The following is an 8,448-nucleotide window of genomic DNA, read 5'->3' as shown; positions in this document are numbered from 1 at the left end:
ACCATATTAGCAGGCCAAAGAAGAAAATCACGTGATCATATCAACTGATGCAGAAGAAGCATTTAACAAAACTCAATTCCTACTCATGATTTAAAACTCTTAGAAAGTAAGAACAGAGGAGAATTTACATGCTGTATGATTCCATTTACATAACATTTTCAATGTTAAAAAATTATAGAGATGTATACAAAATTAACAGATTAGGAGTTGCCAGTTGGAGAAGCCAATGGCACCCCACTCCAGTACTCCTGCCTGGAAAATCCCATGGACGGAGGAGCCTGGTAGGCTGCAATCCATGGGATCTCGAAGAGTCAGACACGACTGAGCAACTTCACTTTCACTTTGCACCTTCATGCATTGGAGAAGGAAATGGCAACCCACTCCAGTGTTCTTGCCTGGAGAATCCCAGGGACAGGGGAGCCTGGTGGGCTGCTGTCTACGGGGTCACACAGAGTTGGACACTACTGAAGCGACTTAGCAGCAGCAGTAGTTAAGGGTGCTTAGGAGAAGGGCGAAAGATCTTTGTGGCAAGAGAACAGTTTTTGGTCTTGGTGGTGTATAGTTATACAAACCCACACATTATGCAATAACATAGACATTCACACTCGTCGTACCAGAGTCACTTTCCTGGTTGTGATGTTATGTAAACTGTGGTCATTAGAGGAAACTGGGTTAGGTGTACACTGAACCTCTCCGGGGGTTTGCCTGGTGGCTCAGCTGGTAAAGGATCTGCCTGCAATGCGGGAGACCTGGGTTCAATCCCTGGGTTGGGAAGATCCCCTAGAGAAGGGAAAGGCTACCCACTCCTGTATTCTGGTCTGGAGAATTCCATGGATTGTATGGTCCATGGAGTTGCAAAGAGTCAGACATGACTGAGCTATGTTCACAACCTCTCTGTACTAACTTTGCAACTCTCCAGAATCTACAACTATTTCACAATAAAGCATTTGGTTTGCTTTTAATTCATGGGCCTTTTTATTCAGTTCAGTTCAGCTTGGTCACTCAGCCGGGTCCAACTCTTTGCAACCCTGTGGACTTCAACATGTCAGGCTTCCCTGTCCACCACCAAGTCCCAGAGCTTGCTCAAACTCAGGTCCATCGAGTCGGTGATGCCATCCAACCATCTCATCCTCTGTCGTCTCCTTCTCTTCCTGCCTTCAATCTTTCCCAGCATCAGGGTCTTTTCAAATGATTGAGTTCTTGTGCTCGCTTCGGCAGCACATATACTAAAATTGGAACGATACAGAGAAGATTAGCATAGCCCCTGCGCAAGGATGACACGCAAATTCGTGAAGTGTTCCATATTAAAAAAAAAACAAAACAAAAAACTCAGTTCTTCGCATCAGGCGGCCAAAGTATTGGAGTTTCAGCTTCAGCATCAGTCGTTCCAATGAATATTCAGGACTGATTTCCTTTAGGATTGACTGGTTTGATCTCCTTGCAGTCCAAGGGATTCTCAAGAGTCTTCTCCAACACCACAGTTCAAAAGCATCAATTCTCCCGCATTCAGCTTTCTTTATAGTCCAATTCTCACATCCATATATGACTACTGGAAAAACCATCGCTTTAACTAGACAGACCTTTGTTGGCAAAGTAATGTCTCTGCTTTTAATATGCTGTCTAGGTTGGTCATAGCTTTTCTTCCAAGGAGCAAAGGTCTTTTAATTTCATGGCTGCAGTCACCATCCGCAGTGATTTTACAGCCCCCCAAAATTAAGTCTGTCACTGTTTCCATTGTTTCACCATCTGTTTGCCATGGAATGATGGGACTGGATGCCATGACCTTAGTTTTTGAATGCTGAGTTTTAAGTCAGCTTTTTCACTCTCCTCTTTCACTTTCATCAAGAGGCTCTTCAGTTCCTCTTCAATTTCTGCCATAAAGTTGGTGTCATCTGCGTATCTGAGGTTATTGATATTTCTTCCGGCAATCTTGATTCCAGCTTGTGCTTTTTCCAGCCCAGCGTTTCTCATGATGTACTCTGCATGTAAGTTAAATAAGCAGGGTGACAATATAGCCTTGGTGTACTCCCTTCCCAATTTGGAGCCAGTCTGTTGTTCCACATTCAGTTCTAACTGTTGCTTCTTGACCTGCATACAGATTTCTCAGGAGGCAGATCATGTGGTCTGGTATTCCCATCTATTTAAGAATGTTCCAGTTTGTTGTAATCTACACAGTCAATGTCAAAGACCCTTGTTACAATTATACAGTGGAAGTGACAAATAGATTCAAGGGATTAGATCTGATAGACAGAGTGCCTGAAGAACTATGGATGGAGGTTCATGACATTGTACGGGAGGCAGTGATCAAAACCATCTCCAAGAAAAAGAAATGAAAAAAAGCAAAAGGGTTTCTGAGGAGGACTTACATATAGCTGAGAAAAGGAGAGAAGTGAAAGACAGAGGAGAAAAGGAAAGATATAAGCATCTGAATGCAGAGTTCCAAAGACTAGAAAGGAGAGATAAGAAAGCCTTGCTCAGTGATCAATGCAAAGAAATAGAGGAAAACAACAGAATGATAACAACTAGAGATCTCTTCAAGGAAATTAGAGATACCAAGGGAACATTTCATGCAAAGATGGGCATAATAATGGACAGAAATGGTATGGACCTAACAGAAGCAGAAGATAGTAAGAAGAGGTGGCAAGAATACACAGAAGAACTATACAAAAAAATATCTTCATGACCCAGATAATCACGATGGTGTGATCACTCACCTAGAGCCAGACATCCTGGAATGTGAAGTCAAGTGGGCCTTAGGAAGCATCACTATGAATGAAGCTAGTGGAGGTGATAGAATTCCAGTTGAGCTATTTCAAATCCTGAAAGATGATGCTGTGAAAGTGCTGCACTCAATATGCCAGCAAATTTGGAAAACTCAGCAGTGGCCACAGGACTGGAAAAGGTCAGTTTTCATTCCAATCCCAAAGAAGGGCAATACCAAGGAATGTTCAAACTATAGCACAATTGCACTTATCTCACATGTTAGCAAAGTAATGCTCAAAATTCTCCAGGCCAGGCTTCAACAGTACATGAACCGTGAACTTCCAGATGTTCAAGCTGGATTTAGAAAAAGCAGAGGAACCAGAGATCAAATTGTCAACAACCACTGGATCATAGAAAAAGCAAAAGAATTCCAGAAAAACATCTACTTCTGCTTTATTGATTATGCCTTTTTATTGGGTTGCCTTAAATTTACCAATTAACAGGGAAAGTGATATGTCCATTTTGTTGAGATACTATCCAGTACTAAGGAATGAGTTTGCATTTGCTCAAGTCCATTCTTGGTTCTGAGTTTTAAGTTTTTTTTCTTAAAGACTTCTAAATATTTCTTGTTATTTCTAAGAATTTCTACTTCTGCTGTTGTTTTAAATGGAGATTTTCTCTTCTGCTATATCCTTAGCTGGTTGCTGCTTTTGTAAAATGAAGGCTGTTAATTCTTGGAAGTTAACTCAATATCCAGCTCCCTTACAGATATCCTAACCAGTCTTCTTTCATAGGATTTTCCAAATGTACCATCAAATTATCTACAAATAGAGATAGTTTTACTTCTTCATTTCTGATTCTTCTTCTAATTACTGTTCCGGATCTAATTTCTTTAGCTAACACTTCAGTACCATTTAAATCGTCATGGAAGGGGACTTCCCTGGTAGTCCAGTGGTTAAGAGTCCACCTTCCAATGCCAGGGATGCAGGTTCAACCCCTGGGCAGGGAACCAAGATCCCACATTCCAAGGAGCAGCTAAGCCAGAGTACCACAACCAGAGAAAGCCCACAGCCCAAAACGAAGAGCCCTTGTGGCTCAGTGAAGACCCAGTGCAGTGAAAAATTGTTTTAAATTTAAAAACAAATACACAAATCATAGTGGAGATACTTGGTATTCTTCACCAGTGCCTCTTCTTAATCTTGGTGGAAGGCCTTCAGTGTTTCCCTGTTAAAATGCTGGCCTTTAGACTGATAGAATTCCTAATATTGAACCACGATTGAATTCCTCTATTAAATCCCTCTTGGTTGTGCTATATTTTTTAATGTGGTATGGACTCCGTTTGCTGATATTTTACTCCTGATTTTTGTACTGACATCACGCGCTTTTATCCCCATTGTCAGATCACGGAAGCTGCTTGGAGAGACTATGTCCTGTCTCAGTAACCTTGAGCCAAACAAACAGCCTTACCTTTTAGACTTGAGTGTCTAAGCCCCCACTACAATAGTTAGATGGTCACCTATCTGGAGTTCCATTCTGCATATTCACAAAAAAATGTAGATAAGTGAGGACTCACCTTTAGCTCTTGAGGACACTGTGTGCGTGGTAATTGTGAAATGAAAACATCTCCTTCCATATTAATAACAAGAAATGTCACAGTCATCAGTGATTTTGAAGAAGGAATTCATAGGGCCTGGACTCCATCTTAGGCCTGTTCACGCTGATAGTGCTCGGCCACCTTTCCAATCGACTTTGAACTCTGTGTTTAGTGCCTATGAAAACGACAACAGAAGGCTAAGACCCCCTCCAGACAGGGGAACCTTGAAGATCGTATCTAGGTTACTCATCGCCTAAGAAAAAACATACACTAATCACCCCTTCCTCTAGACAGGCCATAAATTTTTCTGTATCTATCAGAGTGTAACCTCGGGTTTATTGATTATTGGCTAATTGCTTGACTGTTTAAGCACATGAGCACATAGCACGTGAATGATGGGGTTTTTGGGATTGTATTTTCCTTGGTTTATGTAAGTCTCAAGGAATTTGGAGTGGTGGGTTCAGACACGTACACATGGGGTATAAAAGATTTTCACAAATGCTGGTCGGGGTCCTTGGCTAAGAGGAGACTCTGCCTTGGGCCCGCCAGTGTAATAAACTGCACTGCACTACCTGAATTGTCCTTCTGGGTGAGTTTGTTTCCCAGAACATGTGGCTACAACAATTTCTGGCCTCCAGTGGCAATGAAGGCTCCCAAAACTGCAATCCAGCAGATGCTGCCACTCCCCGCAGTGATTGCTGAGGAGCTCCGAGCCCAGACCGCAGGCAAATCTGTGGCTGGCAATGCTCCTTAGGTCTGGGGTGAGAACCCCATGGGGATTTTAAAAATAAAAGGCCTTGAGACAGTGGCCTGGCCCAGCCCGCCAGAGGGCGGGGTGGGGGCCAGGCAGGGACACTGGGATGTCGATTCTCGATTCTCTGGGGCTGTCCACCCACAGGGAGCAACCAGGCCAGGAGAGGCCCCTATTCCCTGCCTCCCAGCAGTGCTGCCCTCCCAAGGACACTCCCTCCTCGCCTATCCTAAACGTCATCTCAGATATTTATTCAGCACTTACTATGTGCCAGGACTCAGAGACCCTGGGCTGGGAACCTCCAGCCTCTCTTTCTCCCAGCTATGCCGCTCTCCCCAGAGCAGCCCTTTCCTCCATCTCTGACCTCAAGCCGGATGATTTATTGAGCACCTACTATGTTTCAGGCCTGTTCTGGCCATCTTCCTTTCAGCCTCTCTGGGCTTTTCTCCTCTTGTGCTCACACTCTCCCAGGCCTCTCCCTCATCTCAGGCCATTTCCTTCTGCCTCTCTCCCTTCTGGCCACGTTAACAGGAAGCAGCCTGAGAGGTCAAGGGCTGCTGGGCCTCCAGAGTCTAGTGTCTGCATACACAGGGGCCGGTTGACAGAGAGGGGAAGTGGGGGTGAGAGGGTAACAGGCAGGAAGACCAGGGGTCTCCAAATGGAGGAAACAGGCTGCAAGTGTCACAGTTTTTATCTCTCTCTTAAGTGGCTGGAGGAAACAAACTAGTGTTGTATTTTTTCCCCTTATCTATACAAATTTAAAAAGAGTTTTCTCTTAAAATTCTGTGTTGCCATAATAACACCTGGTTCCACATGAACTTAACTTTCTCAAAGCTTGAGCTTAACTTTTCTCAAACCTTGAGCTAACCAATACATTTTTCTCATGGAAATGTTTGTCTTAAGCTAATGTATTATGTTAATGTATTATGCTTTTAATTAATGTTAAAGTATTACGTTTTTACTCTAGACTCTGTCTTCAAGTCAGTTCACCTAAAGGCTCAGAACCGACTTGACAAACCAGTATGCTATACTCATACATCGTTCTCCTAATCTATGTTAATGAAACTATATCTTTGTTTGGAAATCTGCCTTTCTTCAAGATTCATGTCAATGGTTTTATGGTCCAGGATGACTCACCTGTTACCAATGTTATCTCAATGTATGCTGTGCGTGAGGGGCCTAGTGCCATTCTCTGAGTTTTGAGACATTTCCTTTCTCTAATTAGCAGACTGCTAGTAGCTATGTAACATCCGGCTAAAGACTAGCAGGGGGGGGCACTCCTTCTGCCCCCTTCTGATGTCTATGTCAGAAGCTTTCTCTCCTTTATACTTTAATAAAACTTTATTACACAAAAGCTCTGAACGATCAAGCCTTTTCTCTGGCCCTGGATGGAATTCTTCTCCTCTGGAGGCCAAGAATCCCGGTGTCTTTTGTGGTTCAGCAACAACCTTTCAGGGGGGTGGACTTCCTGTTTATGAGAATAAGAAGGACTCCCCAGGGAGGTGCCTTGGACAGGTGTCTTGGGCACCCCCTGTAGTCTAGTCTAGACCTCAGTCTCTCCCTGCAGGGGCCCCCAGGCAGCCAGCTCAGGCCAGGTACTGCCCTCTCCCCACTGCTGGGGAAGGCCAGAAGGAAGGAGGACTGAGTCTTTTCGGAATAGCCAGGAATGTGAGAGTTGAGTGTCCAGTGTCCACAGGAACCATCCCTGACTCCAGTAACCCAGCCCTTCTCCCTGTCTGCGTGCCCTACCCCATTCTCCTCCCCATCTCCAAAGCCCTCCCCTGCTTTGCCAGTGGAAGGGCCTGAAAGAGTGGGGAAGGAGGAGGCTAGGTCTTATCCTACCCCTGTGGCCCCACTGGGAGCTGAAGGCTCTGGCTGGACCAGGCTCTGGAGGTCTCAGTCCCCCATCTCTGGGTGGGGGTGATGGACCAGTAACTCCATCAGCCTCATCTTGCACACACCATGTTTTCCCCTGAGTCCTCCATGCCGGGAAGGATGGGGCAGGGCCCCCAGGGGGCTTGGGACCAGGCAGAGAAAAGTGGTACCAAGATGTCACTTCACACCTTCAAGAAGTATCACCCTCTGTTCAAAGCCCCAAGTCTGAGGAGCTGGAGTGGGGGCAGACAGAGGTGGGGTTGGCCAAAGCGTTTCGGGGGAAGCAAATAGTCCCCACCCTCCTCACCTCCAGGCAGTCCCTGCCTGTGGTTGCCCAACAGGAGGTACTGATTGAGGGCCTGAGGGTCATGGCCAGTGAAGAGGCTGGGCAGAGGGAGACCTGACCTTATCGTCTTCCCTCACCTAACCCAGAAGAAGATCAGTGACACCTGTTCTCTATCTCACCTCTCCCACATCCCACTCTCTTGCTCAGAGAACCTGGAGATAGACCTACAGGATACAGCATCCTTAGTGCTCAAGGCAGTCATCCCCTACTGGGCAGTGGGTGCCCCAGGAGCCAGCTATCCCAGAGAATGCAGTCAGGGAGGGCTTCCTGGAGGAGGCTACCCTCTCTACACGGAAGCCTAAAATTAGGAAGGATGTGCCTGACCTTGGAAACAGCTTGATCAAAGGCATGACATTTCCAGAGAAATGCTAGCAACATGATGGGCCTGGAAAAAGATTCAGATAAGCCAGCCAGGGGAGATTATGGGTGGAGTGGGGGACGAGATCAGTCTTCAGGGCCTCAAAGCCTGGACTTTCTGTGGCTCTGGATCTCCCTCTTTTGCCCCAGGCCAGAGGTGGAAGACTTGAAAAAGACAGAAGACTTTTCAGTTCCTGATAGACCTGCTCTGAGCCAGAGCATCTAGGCACTTCCCCACAGCGGTGACCCTGGGCAAGTTATTAACGTCCCTGGCTTCAGTTTTGGGCTCTATAAAATGGGGTTAAAGACAGGACCTGCATCAGAGGGCTGTTGGTGAATGGAATTAATTTAGCATAGCACTCAGGTGGCACCAGTGGTAAAAAAAAAAACCCACCTGCCAATGCAGATGACTTGAACCCTGGGTTAAGAAGATCGCTTGGAAGAGGAAATGGCACCTCACCCCAGTATTCTTGCCTGGAGAATCCCATGAACAGAGGAGTCTGGCGGGCTACAATCTATGAGGTCGCAAAGAGTCGGACATGGCAGCATCACACACAGCACAGCACCTGATACTGGGTGTGCTGTGTGCTAAGATGCTTCAGTTGTGTCCGACTCTGTGACCCCATGGACTGTAGCCCACCAGGCTCCTCTGTCCATGGGCTTTTCCCTGCAAGAATACTGGAGTGGGTTGCCATTTCCTTCTCCAGGGGATCTTCCTGACCCAGGGATCAAACCCACATCTCTTATGTCTGTTTCATTGGTGGGTTCTTTACCACTAGCGCCACCTAGGAAGCCCAACATAGGACCTGGCACTAGTGAATC

At 45.9% G+C, this 8,448-nt stretch overlaps 1 non-coding gene across 1 annotated transcript; it reads left to right on the top strand.

Moving 5' to 3' along the window:
• The first annotated feature begins 1,202 nt into the window (after positions 1-1,202).
• LOC112446901 (U6 spliceosomal RNA) lies at positions 1,203-1,309 on the top strand. The gene has a single exon (XR_003034979.1). It is a non-coding gene; the product is annotated as a U6 spliceosomal RNA (small nuclear RNA).
• The last annotated feature ends 7,139 nt before the right edge of the window (positions 1,310-8,448 follow it).

This window comes from Bos taurus, chromosome 5 (assembly GCF_002263795.3).
Source record: "Bos taurus isolate L1 Dominette 01449 registration number 42190680 breed Hereford chromosome 5, ARS-UCD2.0, whole genome shotgun sequence".
In the NCBI taxonomy this organism is placed as follows: domain Eukaryota; kingdom Metazoa; phylum Chordata; class Mammalia; order Artiodactyla; family Bovidae; genus Bos; species Bos taurus.
Note: the sequence above shows the minus strand (reverse complement) of the source record. Positions and strands in the feature narration are given on the sequence as shown.